We start from the raw sequence: 19,148 nt of genomic DNA on the forward strand, positions 1-19,148 counted from the left end.
AGGCTTTTTTAAAGAGCCATGTTTTTAGATTTTTCTTAAGTTTTGAGATTATTCTGTAATCTACCTTTGGGTAGGCGCTAATTTCTTAAAGTAAAATGTGCAGCTTGGCGGCACATTTTACTTTCTGTATCGTGCGGGCATACCTAATAGGGCCATCAACATGCATTTGCATGTTGAGGGCGCTATTAGGTGCCGCGGATTGGACGCGCGTTTTCCGCCCCTTACTGAATAAGGGGTAAGGGAAAACGCGCGTCCAATGGCAGGTTAACAGTGCGAATCGTCGGAGCGCACTGTACTGTATCAGTCTGATTATATAACTATAGCATGGGTTATTTTTTTAAGTTGGGGAGGCTGCTGTGAGGCGTGGCCTTGGCCCAGCAGTGTCCCTGCCTTCCCCTCCTATCGGTCCCTGCTAGTTTTTTTTTTTTTTTTTTTAAGCTGTCAACCTGAGGCACACCTTTCTCTGTATCCAGACAGAGAGGCGGTGCAAACGCAGGCAGGTGACACATAGGCTGCTCGCTGGGCTGTGTGCTAACCAGGTGGAGCCTGCCAAGCGTTCTGGCTGGAAAGAGCCACCTTAGATTAGAGCACTGCGGCAGATTGTTGACTCCCTACTTGTACCATAGCGGAGGTGAGTTGCTTAATCATTTTTTTAAAATAAATGCTCTATCTAAAATAAGTTTAAACAAACACAGAAACAAATCCCAATCTGCTAAAAAAGAATGACCTCCTTTCAGAAGCCTAATGAAGAGTTAAGCGTATAGCTGTAATGTATAATGAGAGGATTGATGTCTCCTTCACCAATATGTGTCTGATCGGTGTCTCTTGCTACTGAAGGCTGATGTGTCTTGAGCTTTGGACTGGCTGGTCTTTAGCAAATTGTGCATGCAAGGCTGCAGAATACTGCAGGTTGTCGGTGTGTTGCTGTCCTTGTGCTCCTGTTCATTCTGCCAGTCCCTAGAAATAACAAGCAGATCGCTCAGACTGTTTCCTTTTCATGTAACCGTGCTGGTGTTGAGTGTCTGCTTGCTATGGGGTATTTTTGCAATATGAAGGGGACCCAGCAAGGATCCTGATCCTTCTGTGTATCTACTAAAGACCTCTCCTGCTCTCAGAGTGAAGGTTCTTCCCGCGGTCTCGTTCTGTCATATCCAGTCCTTTCTAACAGATTAAGCTGTCTCATCTTGCTTGTAGCAGCACCTTCCCAGTCCCCTGTACATTGGGCTAAAACAGACAAAATTGTAATTAAAACATAGGATAATCTTGATTTAAAATGATTGCATAGATTATGCCATGGAAGTGATGTAGACTTTTTGACAGTTGTTTGAAAGAAACGGAATAATTAAGTGGCCTTTTGACAGTGAAACATATGTCAGATTAAATGATGGCCAGTGACCAGCAGACTTCTTACTGTAAACCTCAGCTTGCTTTGGTGAATGAGATTCTTCTTAGGGAGCTGTCTGTGTCCTGTCAATCCCAGATTCGTGGCTTGAAGAGGAGAAGAGTGGGTGTTCTGAGACCTGCCCCAGAACTTAAGAAGAGTAAGTATGCACCCCACCCTTAATGTGAGGCAGGGAGTCAGCTGGGAGGGGCTGGCCAGCTTTAAACGGGTGAGTGAAATGAAGGAGCAGTGCAGATCTGCTGACCGGCATGGGCCGTGCAGAAGGTTACATGAGTAAGATGTACTTTAACAAGAATAACCAGGCTGTTGGCAGAGACGCACACCATGTGCATTTTGAGCCTATGTGTTCTATACCTCTGTCTCTTTTGCTATTAAGGCTCGCTACTCTGTTTAGTGAAGGCTGGCCTGTACTGTAGATTACAAATATAAAATATTTACTTACTACGTACGGCCACAAAATAGGCAAATGCTTAGCACATTTCCCCTGGGGGAATTCTGGGCACAAAAATTTAAAATTCTGCATACTTTATATTGGTCAAAATAACACAATATTCATCAGTCTTTGAGTAACTTAAAATATAATACAGAAGAGTTTATTTCTCAAAGATGCAGAGTTTAAAACATATTCAGCAGAATTCCCCTAGAAGTGCACTTTCACTCTGCCCTCTCGGGCTGTAACTGTTCCACCCTCCACTATCCCTCCCCTTCCTCTATAGGCTCAACCCTTCTCTCATACAGCCCAGTGCACAGGCTCGCTCTGTCCACTCTGACGCGCGCACCCAGGCTCCATCTTTTGCACACTCGCATATCCCTGCACATAGACTTCCTCTCTCACACACACCCCTCTCTCATGCACAAGCACGCACCCTCCTAAAAGCTCCCTCAAACATACAGTCGCTCAGGCACATGGACTCCAAATGGCATGTGCACACGCTCCCTCCTGTGCACTGTCAGTCTGCACACATACCCTCCCGACATTCAGCACACGTGTGCACACACTCGGGGCCTGTCTAAGTCATCAGCTGCAAGTGTGTCTCTTGGGCCTCTTTCGTATTCCCTGTGCCTCGGCCGCAAGTGGAATTGGCTCCGCTCGCCGCACGTCTCCAAATTCTGTGCAGAATTCCCCCAGGAGTTTCCTACGCATGTAATATGCAGCACAAACTTAAGTGCCATGCCGGGTCAGACCAAAGTCCGTTTAGCCCAGCATCCTGTCTGACTGTGGTCAGTCTGGGTCGCAAGGGCCCAGCAGGTCCATAATCGTTTATTTCTTGTTTCTCGCTCCCAGGGATATGAGCTGGCTTTCCCAACTCTTCCTGGCTAATACTGTTTTAGGGACTTTTCCTCTGGCCACGGATTCCATAGCCTGGCTGAGCGCCGAGTGAAAAAATATGTCCTGCGACTTGGGATAAATCTGCCTTTGCTAGTTTCATGGTATGTCCACAAGTCTAAGCGTCATTTGAAAGGGTAAATAACTGTTTCCTATTTACCTGTTCCACCCCACTCATGATTGTATAAATCTCCATGGGATCTCCTCCGTCCTCTCTTTCCCAAGCCCTAATCTGTTTAGCCTTTCTCCACAAGGCAGCTTTTCCATCCCCTTCTATCATTTTTGTCGTCTTCCTCTCTACTTTTCTATGTCCACTGTCTCTTTGAGATGGGGGCGACCAGAACTGCCCACAGTACTTGCACGGCCTTGCTTCTCTGCTTTCTGGTAACTTTCTGTTCTCTGGAATCCCCGTGGTCTTTTGTTATGAGCTGAGTAGGAAGGTGCCGGATTGGTGGGGAGAGGTCGAGGCACTGCACTGAGTCCCGGCGGCTGGATTTACTGCTTTCTGTTGCACAGGGTGGGGTGACAGAAACCAGTCACATGCCAATGTGTTAAAAAAAAAAAATCTTGAGGGAAGGAAACCTCTTATTGATCTTGCTGAAAGTATGAAGAGGAAAATCCTAGGATGTTCTGGTTCCTGTATTACGAGAATTCTGTGTGAAGGGTGGAGAGCACTTTTTAAATATTTGTGCAGGGAGGATAGAGCTGGGGCTCACTGAGAGTTTTCATTTGTCTTTTACTCTTCCTGTGCCCTTTTTATTTTTTCTGACCCAGCAGTTTCCTCCTCCTCCTTTGAGCTGTAAGTACAATTGGAAGCAGAGCTGAGATCTGGCACAATGAACTTTTATTTTGCAGCTACCTGGGGATATTTTTTCCTGTTTAGGATATCTTCCCCCCCCCCCCATGCCTAGTCTGATCATCACTTTGACAGTCCTCCACTGGGAGAGGGGGGGCCCTACATCAGGGCATCCTCTGGAACCCTGCGATCACAGGCCCTGAAACTGGCCACTAGATGTCACCCTTAAGCAATGACCAGGACTCCCTCCCCAGCAGGGGCTGGGAACACTGCTTCCGCACAAGGGAAACAAGACAGGACGAGACAATCAAATCAGGGACCTCCCTTCCATTGGGCAGTGCACAGCATTTGATGCTCTGTTGATTCCTGGAAACATAATTAACTCTTATTAAAGGATGTCTATTTGTATGCAGGACTGGTCGTATCCAAGCCTGTGGAAAAAACGCCAATAGAGTAATTTGAATTTAGATCCATTTAACCATGTTTCATAGAATACTGCAGCATCTGGATATTGGCCCACAGGTGATGGTTCACTTACCCCAAAAGCCCCCGATGCAGTATTCTACAGAACACGACTCCTTGTCGGAGCTGGGCTACAGGCAAGTGGACTGATGCTCAATAACGAGCAAAGTACTTGAAGTGCTGCATTTGATGTATGATGATTGGACTGAACATTTTCCATTGTATTAAGGCTGACATTTTACATGCATAAGACTGAATTAATAAATGGATCTAAATTCTAATTATTAGCCTGTTGGCATTTTTCCGTAGGCTTGTACATTGGCAGTCCTACATACATAGACATGTTCTTTAATAAGAGCTAATTGAGTCTCCAGAGATTCGGAGAGCATTTAGTTGTACTTTTTCCTGGTATGTCAGGGGTGTGGCGGACCTGTTTAGAACAGTGCACAGCGCTTGCCACTGGAGCCACCGGGTTGACCCGCATAAGAAATCTTTGCAACACTTGCTGAATTGTGCATTTTAAAGTACTTTGTCGTCCTAGTTGGTATTTCAGGCACATATCACGTGCATACGTGCGCTAGACGTGCTGCGGAGACGGTGCGCGCAGTCTCGGGGAGGAAAGGTGGCAGCTGCTGCTTCTGCCTTAGCACAGCGGATGTCTCTCGAAGGAGGTGCCTTTCCAGCTGTCAGGCCAGCCAGGTTCCTTGTGCTGTTCAGGCTCGCCATCTGGGGGGGAGGAAATAGAAGAAAGGTATATGTATACTTATATGAAGAAGGCTGTTAAGAGATACATTTATCTAGAAAATTCTGTGTTCAGCCAAAATTCTTTATTTGTCTTTACCAGTTTTGTGTCTGAACCTTTCCAGTCTGTTTTCTGTTCCCATCACTCGGCTGGAACTACCTAGCTAAACGTTCATAATCATGAGCTTTCCATTCGGCGTTGTGGTTTGGTTCTGTTCTAGTTTGATCTTCCTTCTTAACTCCTCTGCATTCTGGGGCCCTGTTTCAGTTCTGGACTGTCCATCCGTGGCTGTGTCCCGCCGGGGTTCCTCAGGGCTGAATGCGCAGCCTCTTCCTTTCTTCTCTTTCCTCTCACTTTCTGGGTCCTCCTTATTTCAGCATTCCTGATTTGGTTCCATTTTTAATCTGAGGTTATTTAGTTCTTCTCTTTTCTCAGTTGAGAGGGATCAGGGAGGAGGGATTCTGAGAAACTTTTAGGAGGGATGCTCTCTAGTCAGAGGGTGCTGCTGGGTACCTAAAAGGTCAGGGGCGCACAGGCCCATAAACTGTCACCGAAATGGTGATAATTAACTCGATCACAATCAACAGCTTCCCTTCCCTACTTGGTAACGATCTTATAAAAACACGTAACTGGACATCTCGTATGGAGGCAGGAAATCCCCTGCTCATGAAGGAGGCACCACTACAAACATTTTGTACCATTAACGCAAGGTGCTGGTCATGCATGTCAGTGGCATTTCTAGACCAAAGGATCTTCTGTGTAACAGACACCCCTGGCCAGTTTCAACCATGTAGTAAAACTACCACTAAAATCATTCAATAGCATTAATAAAAAAAATGTTTCTATATGAGAGTGCATCTCAAGTTATACAGTACTCGTGTTCACAGAAACTGTCCCAATAAAAGATGCAGAGCTGAACTAGGGCATTTCCCCTTACCATTCACCACAGGAAAAAAAATCACATTCTGGTATCATCTTAATAACAGCAACACAAACTCCCTCCACTACCAGGAACACTGAGTGATAATTCAAAATGCTACAAAAGAACCAAAATGTACTTAGAACCTACAGCAAACCTGCTATACCATAACTAATTTAAATATTAACAATCCTACGTTTTCCTAGTATGTAGCCAGATGGATTCAGGACCAATGGGTATTGTGCTGTCCTGATAGCAGATGGAGACGGAGTCAGATTTCAAAGCTGAGGTCAGCCTACGTATACCCGTGCAGCATGCTCAGCTCTTCAGTATTTCTCCGTATCCATTGCAGATTGGAACACTATCCCAATACAGAATAGTGTATCTATTACAAAAAGAAGAAAGAAAATTTACCTCTAAGAAGAGAGCCCTGCTTCTTCTGCGGTGAAACCTAAGGGTCCCTCCCCCAGTTGAGATTTTCCTGAGGTGATTCAATATCCTTCAGAGGCGAGCCTCGGTTCGCTGGCTGATTCCAGGGGTTGACCTAGCCCCCAGAATGGCTGAGAGGTAGCGGGTGCAAATTTGAGCGCGGCGGTGAAGGTCCTTCCCTCTCTCCCCCCCTGCAGTTGGAGACCGCCCGGCACGTGACCGGTAAGCGCCGAGACCAGGTAAGGTAGAAACCTTTACTTCAAGTCTCCAAGGCTCGAATAGCTGTATAGTCCTTCCTCCAACGAGGTTCAAAATTGGGTTGAGCAGCCATCTTACCATTGGGCTCGTCGGCGCCATTTTACCCCTTCGACTGAAAGTACGAGTGGCGTTGGCTGGAGGCCCGAAGCGCCTAACTTGAGCGCACCTGTAAGCTTATACGCTTAACCACGGGTTGAGCGCACAGCGGTGCACATCTCTAGTTTGTATGCCCAGCGACGCGCACAACTAGGCCGCATGCACAACTGAGCGCACCACCGTGCGCACAAAGTTCGCGCAGCACATCTCCAGCGCATAGCTAAGGCATCCACATGCGTATCTGCGCACCCAGACTAATAATGGCACCGCAGCTCTTAATGGCATTGCCACTTAAGAGCTGTGCAGCCCGAATTGGAATCCTTCTTGTGCCAACAGTGTGAGCAGAGCCAAGGAGAATCGCGTGAAGAACCAAATCAAGATTCCCCTATAGTCAGGAGAGGGATCCGGAACCACTGATGATGGCATCCCGGACCGAAGCATATCCAATTCTGCGCCCCCAAAGGAAAGCTCCTCCGGAGCCACCAATACTACCCCTCCTGGGATGAACATGGACCCAGGAACCTTCTCCTGGGTGGAATTTTTTAAAGGGCTGCAAAACTTTGTCCAGGCACATCAGCCCCTCCTGCTCACCAGGCTCAAAGCCTACCGGAAACTCCAGCTCTTCCCGGCACCTCCCGAGTTCCTCGAGACATGCCTGTCCTACACAGGAACCTCCCTGATGGGGATGCAGACACCTCAGAGGAGGAAACAGACTCCCTGGAAGAAGGGGAAATCCCCCCCAGGGATGGAGCCATACCGGACCATGCTCCGATTCATCCACAAGGATGAATTAACAACCCTCGTGTCCCAGACTATGAAGACACTGGGTCTCCCAGACATGGAACCAACATCTGATCCAAAGAAGAACTCCATGTTGGTGTACCTCCGTAAAGCCTCATGCTATTCTCCTATGTTGGAACCCATCAAGGAACTAATTGACCTGGAATGGAATTCTCCAGATGCGGCTATGGAAGCCCTTATACCCGCTGGAACCCACAGCAAAGGAACCTTTACGTACTCTCTGGTTCATCTGCACTGGAGTGAGCAATTCCCCCTTCTGGGAGATGGCTAAGAAGCTTAGTGGGCTCCTCTGTAGTGGACGTTCAACACTGAATTATTTTATTCTAGTCGTACTTACAGGCTGATACAGAAGCTCCCGTTTGGCTGCGCGTTTTAGACGAGCTATTATTACCCCTTGTAAAGGGTAATAATAGCACATGGAAAACGCGTGGCCAACCATCCCGAAACTAATAGCGCTCATCACATGCAAATGCATGTTGATGAGCCTGTTAATTATTAACACAGAATACTGGTAAAATTAAGCATCCGTTGTCGGACCTGCTGACAGCCGCCGCTTCCTCTAATAAGGAGGTGCTAGGGACACACCTCCTTATTAACGCGGGCCCTAATTTTAAATACAAAATCGCACGCACAGGAGAGGGGGGCGCTCAACACGGAGCGCCGGCTCTCCTGCACTTTTTAATGACATGGCCTGTGGGGCTGTGCAGCAGGCATGATTTCCAGTTCCTACCCCGGGTATAGGGAAGTTGATGAAGTATAAGAGGAGGGCAGTACAGGAGGAGCAATTGCAAGAGCAACCTGAGCTGTTTTCTACCAATAGGCAATTCATTTAACACTGTTCTTGCCTTTTCAAGGGCTTGTCTTAAGCTCAACTTGGGAGATTCATCTTTGCTTGGCAACCTTCCTGCAGCCACTTATTACAAGCTTTCCACTGCTGTGAGGGAATGCCCCTTCCTATCTCTTAAAACCCCTTTCAACTGTTCTATCCTATTTATAATAATAAAACAGGTTTCTGGGTTTATTTTCCTTCGATTAGGGAGGGAAACTCAGAATAGAAGAGGCAAGGCAGTGACCCCCATAGCTGGTTCTGCGCGGAGCCGACACCCCCGCGGGCTTCTCCCCCCTCCCCTGGGGCAGGATCTACGCTTCTCTTCTTCCTCCCCCTGCCCCGGGGTGGGAGGAGCAGTCATGCATGCTGAGTACGGGAAGTGAGGTCGCGCTGACGGAAAACATTAAGTCGCTGCCCCAAAGGGAAGCGAGCAGAGGCGGGAGAGAAGCGGCGCAGGTCCCCAGGAGTCCACCCCACGCAGTTCCGGGGACTGGGAGAAGGTGGCTGCTTGCAACATCCATCGGCAGATCGGTGAGTGCCCCTTGCCCCCTAACGCCTGCAGCCATACCGAAGAGGCAGGTGGAGTCCTAGATCTGGAGTTTCTCCCCAGTTTTCTGGCTCTTTTCTTTGGCACCAGATGCCCCAGCCGTTTCCTGCCACTAATCAAAATGGCGCCGATGGCCCTTTGCCCTTAGCATGTGACAGGGTATCCGTGCCATTGGCCGGCCCCTGTCACATGGTAGGAGTAATGGACGGCCGGCCAATGGCACGGATACCCTGTCACATGTTAAGCGCAAAGGGCCATCAGCGCCATTTTGTTTACTGGCAGCCGACGGCCCGAGAGCGGGAGATCGCTCCCGGGACCCCCGCTGGACCACCAGGTACTTTAAAAAAAAAAAAAAAAAAGTGCTGCTTCCCCCGGACAGGGAATTAAGTGCAGGAAACGGCTGGGGCATCTGGTGCCAAAGAAAAGAGCCGGAAAACTGGGGAGAGACTCCAGGTACTTAAAATAAATAAATAAATAAATTTTGGGGGGGGGGGGTCGGGAGGGTGGGGGATTAGAAACAATTAAATTTCAATGGTCGGGGTGTGTGGGTTTTTTTTTGGCACGACACAGCCGATTTAAACAGGTAAAAACCGCGGGGAACGAAGATTTCCCGCGGTTTTTACCTGATACCGGAAACGAGTCCGGTACTGATTCACATCCTTAGCTTTTAATGTTTCCTTTCCTAAGGAACCAGTGGAAGCAAACAAACGTCTGCTATCCCACGGCTATTCTGATTTTCTGAACGACATTCTTAATGTGTCGTACTACTACTAAGGTTTATGGTTGGGCTGTTCTTAAAGTCCCTTCGGCTTCTTTCATTTCCCTTCTTGACTCCTGTACTCCTTGATGGTTAAGCCTTAGAAGGAAATCCGTATTTCTCTCCCCCTCTCATACCGACGTTTGAACTCTTCTGCTAAAAATGTGCTGTAAGTAAAGGAGGAGGATGTCCAGCTTTTTGTGTCCCCTGGAATTTCATTTTGCAAATTGGCCACCTTCTGAGTTCCCACCATAGGGCCTGATGTAATAAACCATGCATTAAAACTGTGCTGAAAGTCTGTGCGCAGTTACTTAATGCACATGCTGAAAAAAAGTTATTACTCCTGATGCTCTAAGCGAAATGGTATGGTAGTGCATCGAGAGTTTAAAAAAAAAAAGTGCTAACTTGAAAATGTGCGCACACACCCAAGTTAAAATAGGCGCTCAGTCTTTTACAAAGGATTAGCACACAGCACACATCTTAACTCGTGAAAGGAGAGTGATTTCTGTGTAGAAAACACGATGTGTACACTGTGTGTTCTATATTTTGAAACATGATTTATAGGCAAAAAAAACCTGGGTTAGGCACCTCTGTGCGTTTAGAGGGCAATGAACAGCATGGAGTGTGTGCACAAAACTTGCTGTATTGGGAATAAAATCTGTGTCCAAAAAATGTGGCTGTTGCAATAATTGTGCACAGAAAATGGGTGAACGATCAAATATTTAAGTGAGATGTTGTGTGAAAAAGTAGCTGCTAGGGTCAAATGTGCGTCCCTAGCGTCTTCTCTGCATCGAGTGCACAGGAGAGGTGGCTGTCAAATGGGTTGGGAAAACAGACGCTCAATCTACGAGCCACCTGCATAGACGCACAAGATACACGGCCAGGACCCTGTATTATTGGGCGTCCAGAACTTTTTTCCCCAAAACCTTTTTTGTTTTTAAACTAAATATTGCTTTATTTGGTTCCTCCTACTTAGTATCGTGACGATTCTGTTAGGAGGAATCACAGGATTTTTCATTTTTTTTGTTTTTCATTGAGCCCTGGAGCTGGTATAAAATTTGCCAAATTGCAAGGGTTTATTAGCCATGCTAATAGCCTCATCTACATGAACTGTTTTAATGTATTTCCGCCCTGGAGGCGACTGTTCAGTTCCTTGTAAACCGGTGCGATATGTATTCTTTACAGGAACATCGGTATATAAAAATTAAAATAAATAAATAAATAAATAAAATGAACTTACATGTGATAAGTGCTATTAAGTACGCGGTGATTTGGATGACTAATCTCCTTATTGGATTGGGGGTTATAGACTTGCGTCCAATTGCATGTTAAGCCGTGTGCAGCGGTTAGTGCATGGTATTGTATCGGCCCCCATGTGTACTCTGCTCCACTCACCTTATTGCATTGAACCCATAGCCTGAATGGATAACTAATGGAATCTTTCCTTTTCTTAATATTGTTCTTTATTAATACCTTAGAACTATAAACGTAACCCATGGTCTATGGCCGTGGGGATTTTGATGTTCTCTAAGGGACTCTAAACTTTAGAAATGAGCACTGCAAATTCAAATATGGACCCTTCAGAATGTCTGCATTTGGGTTTCTTTGAATTTTTCTATCTTATGCTTGTGTATGACTTTTAAGGGGGAACTAGGAGCACCTGTTATGTTTTAGCAAATGCCTTTGCTGATAAACTTGTCATGTTACTCAATTGTGTTACTCATAAGGTCTAATGTCTACATTTAAATGTAAACTACATTTCCATATATTCTAATAAAATAGACTTGTTTGACTGTTGTGAAATTTTAGGATAACCAAAATGAAAGGAAGTTTGTTTTAACTATTGGAAGATATGTAAATATGTTTATAGTGCCTGATGCTAGTGTGATTGATATCAGAAGATTCCCTTCTCTGAATTTCACAAAGATGTTATCCAGCCTAGTTTAAAAATCTATGAATATTATACAAATTAAAGAAAACAAGACGACTTCAAATGTAGCAGATTCCTAAAGGGATAGTTTTGAAGGCAGCCATTCAGAATTTAGGAAGCTCTTTTTAAGGGTCTTAGTTTCCGTTTGGTTCTGTCATAAGAACATAAGAAATTGCCGTGATGGGTCTGACCAAGCCCAGCATCCTGTTTCCAATAGAGACCAAACCAGGCTACAAGTACCTGGGAAGAACCCAAATATTAAATAGATCCCATGCTACTGATGCCAGTAATAGCAGAGGCCATTCCCTAAGTCAACTTGATTAATAGCAGTTAATGGACGACTTCTCCAATAACTTATCCAAACCTTTTTTTAAACCTAGCTACACTAACTGCATTAACCACATCCTCTGGTAATAAATTCCAGAGCTTAACTGTGCGTTGAGTGAAAGAATTTTCTCCGATTAGTGTGAAATGTGCTACTTGCTAACTTCATGGAATGCCCCCTAGTCCTTCTCTTATTCGAAAGTGTAAATAACCGATTCACATGTACTTGTTCAAGACCTCTCATGATTTTAAAGACCTCTATCATATCCCAATTTTAATGTCTTGTTGTTCACTCATTGTTGGTCATTAGGGATACCGTGAGTCAGAAGCTTGGAGCTTGGTGGCTTTATCATTTGGATAGCTGCTGTTTTGATGTGATCATTTTTATGGGTGGCTTAATTGGGATGTGACGTGGGGTGGGGGGGGGGGGGTCATTGTCCCTGTCTTCTGATTGATAGCAAGGGTTCTCAACTTGTAGAGGAAATGGAACAGTTTTTATTGTGAGGGTGTGGTAAAACTGTTTGCGTGACGGAAACAATGAAACATGACTTTTAATAACTATTAGCAAACATGAGAACAGTAGAACCTTTTGTGTGCTTCGACTGTATCCAAACACCTGGCTGAAGTGTGGTACAGAGGATTTATTTCCTGATTTGCTCCCCACTTCCTGAGCTATTTCATGATGCATCTTAAGCAACAATAACCAATGGCAGGTGGCATTTTCTGGCAGTTAATGATCAAGCAACGCACTGTGCCTTCACATAGTCCATTTTGCCACTCTGAATCAAAAAACATTTAAATATAATTTCTTAAAGAAAATTAATTGGCTGCTATAGCACTATATTAACACTTGCTGCCTTCTGTGATCCTAGATAATTCATTTACCAGCATTATAGGTTTTGCTCCTTGGGTTCTCAGAACACAAAATAACCTGTGCACTTAGCAAGTGTTCAACACAGCCAAGATCCTTGAAAGAATAGTCCTCTTCCATGTAGAGAGGTATTAGCAATGCTGACAAAATGTGTTAAAATAGAGATGTGACTTTCATTGTGCCACAAAAAATTCTAATAATCAGATCATCCAGGCTGGTTCAGTGGTAGTGCGCAGCAGAGGACCTGGGGTCGATCGCTGGGTCAGGCCTTCTATGTCCCGAGTCGGCTGAAGGAACTGTGGAAGAAGCGTTTCACAGCCCTTGGGAGGAAGAGCGTCCTGGTCATTGCGCAGTGGCAAAACCTAGTGGCTAGACTTATTGGAAAGATCCCTGGTGTATTGCCCCTGGCTGAGGACAAACCAAGTTAGGAAAATGATTATAAAACAGGGGAAAAATCTCCAGATAACTGCAAATGAAGGCTCATGGTGCCATTGTACAACAGAGGCTGGTTGTAATTGAGTTAAGCCTAGAGGCTAGTTGTAATTAGTTAAGAAGCCCAGAGGAACAGGAGAGAGAACCTCTAGTCCAAAGATACCAAAATGTGTTGCTCAGATCCTTCACTAGAAGGATGTGCTCACCGTGAAAAAGAGCCCTGGCTCTGCCATTCTGTGCTCCCAAACCACAAGAATGCAGTTTAAGCGGTTCGTGTGGAGCGTCTTGAGAGATGATGACTGTTGGTGGGTGGTTGTATTGTTTGTTTTTCTGGTTATGAAGGAGGTGGTGTGCCAGTGGTGGTTGGAAAAAGTTGTTGTCTTAAGTGGTTTTGGATGAAAAGAATTTCAAATCCTAGATGGGTGGGAAGAAGTTTAATAAAGTTTTGGTTTCTGTGCAGAGATGCAAGGATTTATATTGTATTTCCAAATTAATTCAAGATCTTTCTAACAAGTTGATTATCTGTTTCTGTGTGGATACTTGAACTCATAATTTTGCCCATTGTGGATTAAATATTTTCTATTGTACTGATGTATGGACCACTCAAATCCTCTTATAGCATTCCATAAAGCCTCCAGTGAAATTAGAGCTGGTTTATCCTTTAGTAAGGTAGAAGTACCAAGAGGATTAGATGAAATAGTCAGAGCTTCTGATAGTTGTTGTTGAACAAATTCCAACTGTGCATGTGCCTACCCATCTTCAGAAGTGCCCACATCATCATCCCTAGAAGGTGTGGGCAAATCCTACAGGCCTTGCTTGGTCTCCCCTCATCACACACCAAACCGCTTCAGATGGTACAAAATGCTGCTGCTCGAATACTCACAAACACCAGGAGAAGAGACCACATAACCCCTATCCTAAAGGGCCTCCACTGGTTACCCATCCACTTCAGAATAATCTACAAGGCCATTCTCACCATATACAAAAACATCCATCAACTAGCTCCAATCGACCTACATCTCCCTCTCCGATTACACACCTCAACAAGACTGACAAGAGATGCATACAAAGGATCACTACAAGTACCGCCTTCCAAAACTACCAGACACATCACGCTAAGAGATCGGGCCTTCTCTACAGCCGGTCCACCCTTATGGAACTCCATCCCCCCAGATCTTAGACTGGAACCCAGCCTTTCAATCTTCAAGAAAAGACTCAAGACCTGGCTGTTCAATCAGGCATTTCCGAACTCCAATGTGATTTAACTCCTAACAATCAACACACATCACCATCAATATCACTGTTATCTACCTCTATCAACGTTCGTTAGCCATATTTAACTAATCTTGTACTTTCTTTTCCTTCTTCGCCAAGTTCTTTAATCCCTGTTACATGTAACTGCCTTTTCCGCACCATAGTTTTAGTTTAAGTTTATTTCGCACCCCTGTTTTATGTGAACCAGCATGATGTGACTGCTGTCTTGAATGCCGGTATATAAAAGACCTAAATAAATAAGTAAATAAATAAATAAATAATCAGCCTCTTCAGTGGGAGGAGCTCGTAAATCTGGGCTCAGTCACAGATGATACATCCAAAGCAGCGAATGAATCGCCAAGTTTCTTTGGCTCAGGGTCCATGGCTGACGATAGCATACAGCCCTCAGTCCAAGAGCTGGGAAGAAGATTGGGGAATGCTCGAACAGACCCTTCTCTCTTCTTATCCATGCCAGTCAAGAGGGCTAACCAAATAAAGGAGAGGGTGAATACTCACGCAGAGAGAGAGTCCCAAGCTGCTCTGAGGGGCGTGCCGCAGCCTCAGCACCGGAAGATGATGTCAGACGCCAGCAGCTGGGAACAGAGCAGGCAGGTTAGACAACCGATCACAGGGCAGATGGAATTGCCTCTCCTTCCTCTCTTCTAGGCCCTCTTAATTGCTGCTTTTTTTTTTTTTTAATTTTTTTTTCTTAAAGGATTTGGAGTGTCAAATACTTGACATGTGACTTTGTAAAACATATTTTCTTTGACCCTGAAGAACCATGGCTTCAATCTTCACATTTCTGTCTTTGTCCTGCAGTCATCTGCTCCCCTAGGCTTCCAGTAAGGTTGGAGTTGGCTGCTTCTGTGCATGAGCACCGTGACCCTTCATTGAGAACTACTTTTATATCACCATCTCAGCGTCGGAGTCTTTTCCACCCCACCCCCACGGTCCACACAGTTGTAAGTCAGCTGCTGGGTGCCGGCCTGCCCCCCCCCCGGGGAGGGGAGGGGGGTAGAGACACTTGCCATAGCTGGGGCGATCCAGCTCGCGTCTAGAGTGGCCGCCGGGGCAGGGGCGCCATGTGCCCAGCCCCGTTTTGCGACCCAGCCCTTAGAGACAATCCTTATCCCGAAGTTACGGATCTGACTTGCCGAATTCCCTTACCTACGTTGTTCTAACATGCCAGAGGCTGCTCACCTTCGAGACCTGCTGCGGATATGGATATGGCCCGGTGCAAGAGTTACACCCCCTCCCCCGGATTTTCAGGGACCAGCAAGAGCTCGCCGGATGCCGCCGGAATTGCAACGCTTTCCAATGCACATAGCCCACTCGCTGCCAAGACCATCCTGTAGCCAAGTGCCATGCTCCAGGGCTGTTTCTTGACCCCTGTGATTGTGGGCTCTAAATGTGGCCCTAAGAGTTGCATGGTGGAGTGGCTGAGACTTTCTCTCTCTTCCCTCCCCCCCTCTGCTTTGAGTGCTACCTCTGCAGCATCCCCAACCCTTGTCGGCCTAGGGATGGAAACCACGTCATCCACATAGCGGTGCGTAGCACTGCCATTGAATCAGATCTGGCCCTGTTTAGATTTTATCAGATGGGAGAGCCTCCTGGATACTAAACCTTATTCATGGTAGAGGGAATCAGTGGAAACCAGAATCCTGAGTAAGGGACGAGGTTTTTGTGTTTGTTTTTTTTTTTGTCCAACACTTTCCTCCTCCTCCGGGCTTGAAGCCCTCCACTGGACTCCAGTGCCATAAACCTTCATTCTCGTCTACCCAGGGGATTTCTCCCTATTTTAAATCCCTTCTCAATGCACTTAGCCCAGTCTAGGGGCCACGCATCAGGGCTGCTTCCAGAGGCCTGAGTTGTGGGCCTTTTGTTTTTGAAATCCATTTTCAGTTTCTGCAAAAGCTCTTATGGTGCTTAAACCCATGAGAAGATCAGTTCAGCGGCAGTGCTTGGAGAGGTAATTACTAGTTTTAGGGGTTTTTTTCCCCTTAGTTATAACGAGTAGAAGCAGCACTGAAAGCAATCATTGCATGTGCACTGTTTATGTAGCAGTTCTTTGAACCTTTTGGTTGCGTTGGTGACAGCCATCTGTAAGCAGGCAGAATTTTAGGTAGGATAAAAATATCACACGCTTATGGTAAAGTAACATGCTGCTTTTACTTCAGTGTGCGCACTGCCATTAAAGTAAGTCATTGAACGGATTTCCAGGGTGAAGCTGGCCCAGTGCCCCAGCGACAGTGCTATGTGCAGCCATGTAGGAGACCTGAGAATGCCACAGAGGCAGCATTCAGGGTCTGGCAAGGGAAGGGAGGTTGAGCCGTTGTACAACATCGATACCTAGTGGCCAGACTCTGGTTGCACATGTACTAGCTTCTGGAGGGAGCTGCTGCAGTCTGTGATCCCTGATTGAGGACTAATTCTGCCATACCTGGGCTAGACAGAAGATGGTATGGGTTAAAAAGGCAGATAAGCCCAGATAGTTGCAGGTTGAGGTTCATGGCATCGTTGTTACAGCAGAGGCTGATATCAGTTGAGCTGGAAGCTGAAGAACAGCAGCAAGGCTGCCAGACTGAGAACAAGTGCAATACAGCAAGGGGGCGGTAATTTATTAGTTTTACACCTGAACCATCACTTTTTGAATGAGGATTGCATTTCGGCCTGTATTACTTTTCCAATCATGGAGGGTGGTAAAGCCGTTGGCAAAATGTCTACTGAGCTGATCCAGTAAGGCGAATGACCTTCATATGGGAGCCCACGTTTTCATTCTTGGGAAGAAGATCTATGTTCAGTTAACGAGTGATCTTGTTGAAGCAAGTTGACAGTAAGGAAATGCCCGATCAGCTATGGTAGCACAGGTTCTGCTGCTCCAAGCATTGTGCCTCCTTTGTCCTCTTGGCACTTCTGTGGTCTGTTACAAGTCGGTTGAAGAAGCTGGCGGGTAAGAAAACCCTGAATTTCCGCTGGATCAATATTTTCTCATGAGACTTTCCGCTCAGCATTAATATTCCTTTCTAAAGGAGAAAAAGGTTTCAAGGTTCAAAGAAGGATTGAAGATGGCTTTTTAGAAGCAATCTGGATTCCCTTCCTCTTTATCCTACAGACAAATCATTTATTAATGCCTGCATTTTCAGTTCCCAAATTGACTGTGGTATTTTGTGATCCTAGGCTCCAGTAATAGTTGTGAAGGCTGAGGGCAGCATAACTGTGTCCGGTGGGTTTTTTTTTTTAAATTTCCTGCCTCTTTCTGTTCTTTACCAAACACATTCCCTTTGTGATGACCATTTGCATTGCCTTTGCTATGCTGCTTGTAGGAGCCAGACCCATTCAAGTAGCTGTTGGTTTTCATGCTGGGCTGTGCCTGTGGTGCAGCTGAACGGCAGATTTTGGGTGTTTTTCATTGGAAGAAACTGAGGATCTTCTTTTTTTTTTTTTTCTCTCTCTCTCCAAAAGAAGCCACATTGTAATAGTTTTTGCCTCACTGCTCCCTTGTGTCCTCTTGGCGTAGCATTTTGTCTTTGCTAGATTTTTAAAGACTTAGGGAGATTACTTGCAAATGACAGGAGCTTTCAGAAAATAATTTCTCCTCCTCCTCCCAGGGACGCTATGTGCTGATCATGCTGTGCAGGCCGTAGCGCCTGCCTGCTGCCTAAAGGCAAGAAACATTAGTAAAACTGCTATCCCACTCCGGTTTAATTAACAGGAAGTAAACTCATAACCAGACTTAAGCAGGTTAGAGTTCAATCTTGTTTGACAATATGGTACATTTCATGTCTAAACTCACAGTAACGAATATATGTAACCTTTTTATTTTTCCATTCCACCCTACCCTCTACTCGTCTCCAAGGATTGCATACCAGTGTTCTAAAAAATATTTGTCTCTTCCAGTATCCAGAAATAATTCAGATCTCCAAAAAAGGAAAAGGAATAAAAACCTAAAGCATTTAGTAATTTTTTTTTTTTTTTTAGATTTTTTTATATTCTGCTTTTTGCACTTTTTTAAGCACTTCAAAGCAGATTACATTCAGGTACTGTAGGTATTTCCCTATCCCCAAAGGGCTTACAATAAAGAGCTTGTGTTCTGCTGGGTAACATCAATAAATAATATTCCCATACATTTATTTTATGTGTTTGTATATACCGAAGTTTGGTACATACCTTCACTCCGGTTTACAAGTAAAACAACTTATTACAATGAATGTCATAACAGATATAACAATGTCATAACAAATATAACAGTAAAAATAACTATAAAAATAATAAATTCTTACAATGGGTGTCATAGCAGTTAAAAACAGGTACACTAGTTAAGATTTAACTTTTCTATAAGTAACATGACTATTTCAGTTTGTCAATGGTAGCTTGGTTACCTTTAACTTTGCAAACAGTCGGGGTAGACGGATACATTTAACTTTACTAGCAGTTTAGGTAGTTGATGGTTACTGTTGCGCATTGATAATATTTATTTGTCAGTTTTTTTCAGTGCTAAGGTTTCTAATCTTGATGTGAATATTTGGCGGTGATTTTGTTAACCGATGCTGTCTTTGTAAGTTTGTTTAAATAGGAATGTTTTGAGTTGTTTTTGAATAGTTTCGTGTCATTTTGCAACCTGAGGTTTTCAGGTAGTGAGCTCCATAGGCAAGGTCTGGCTATTGAAGCTGCTCTTTCTCTAGTTGTAGTTAGGCTAGCAGTTGTTACTGATGGTATGGCGAGCAGAGCCTTATTAGCTGATCTGGTGTTGCGCTGTGGGATATGTTTCTGGAATATAGTATTTAAGCATTCTTTTTCATTGTTGTATATATTTTTGTGTATTATGGTAAGTAATTTGTATTCTATGCATTTCACTATGGGCAGCCAGTGTAGTTCCTTTAGTACTCGGGTAATGTGTTCCGATCTTTTGTGATTGGTGAGTATTCTCGCTGTGGCGTTCTGTAGCAGCTGAAGGGGGCATGTAGTTGATTTG

At 45.0% G+C, this 19,148-nt stretch overlaps 1 protein-coding gene across 9 annotated transcripts in view; it reads left to right on the forward strand.

Annotated features, from left to right (window-relative positions):
- Positions 1-19,148, forward strand: part of RAB27A (RAB27A, member RAS oncogene family) — a 189,653-nt gene that overhangs the window by 72,837 nt on the left and 97,668 nt on the right. Inside the window, exon 1 of one of the 9 annotated variants that reach the window (XM_029575047.1) lies at positions 514-631. The exons of the other annotated variants lie outside the window; for them this stretch is intronic. The gene's annotated coding sequence lies outside the window, so the exon portion shown is untranslated. Of the gene's footprint in view, positions 1-513; positions 632-19,148 lie in introns of those variants that run through there. 9 annotated transcript variants of the gene reach the window in all.

This window comes from Rhinatrema bivittatum, chromosome 13 (genome assembly GCF_901001135.1).
Source record: "Rhinatrema bivittatum chromosome 13, aRhiBiv1.1, whole genome shotgun sequence".
Taxonomy (NCBI): Eukaryota; Metazoa; Chordata; class Amphibia; order Gymnophiona; family Rhinatrematidae; genus Rhinatrema; species Rhinatrema bivittatum.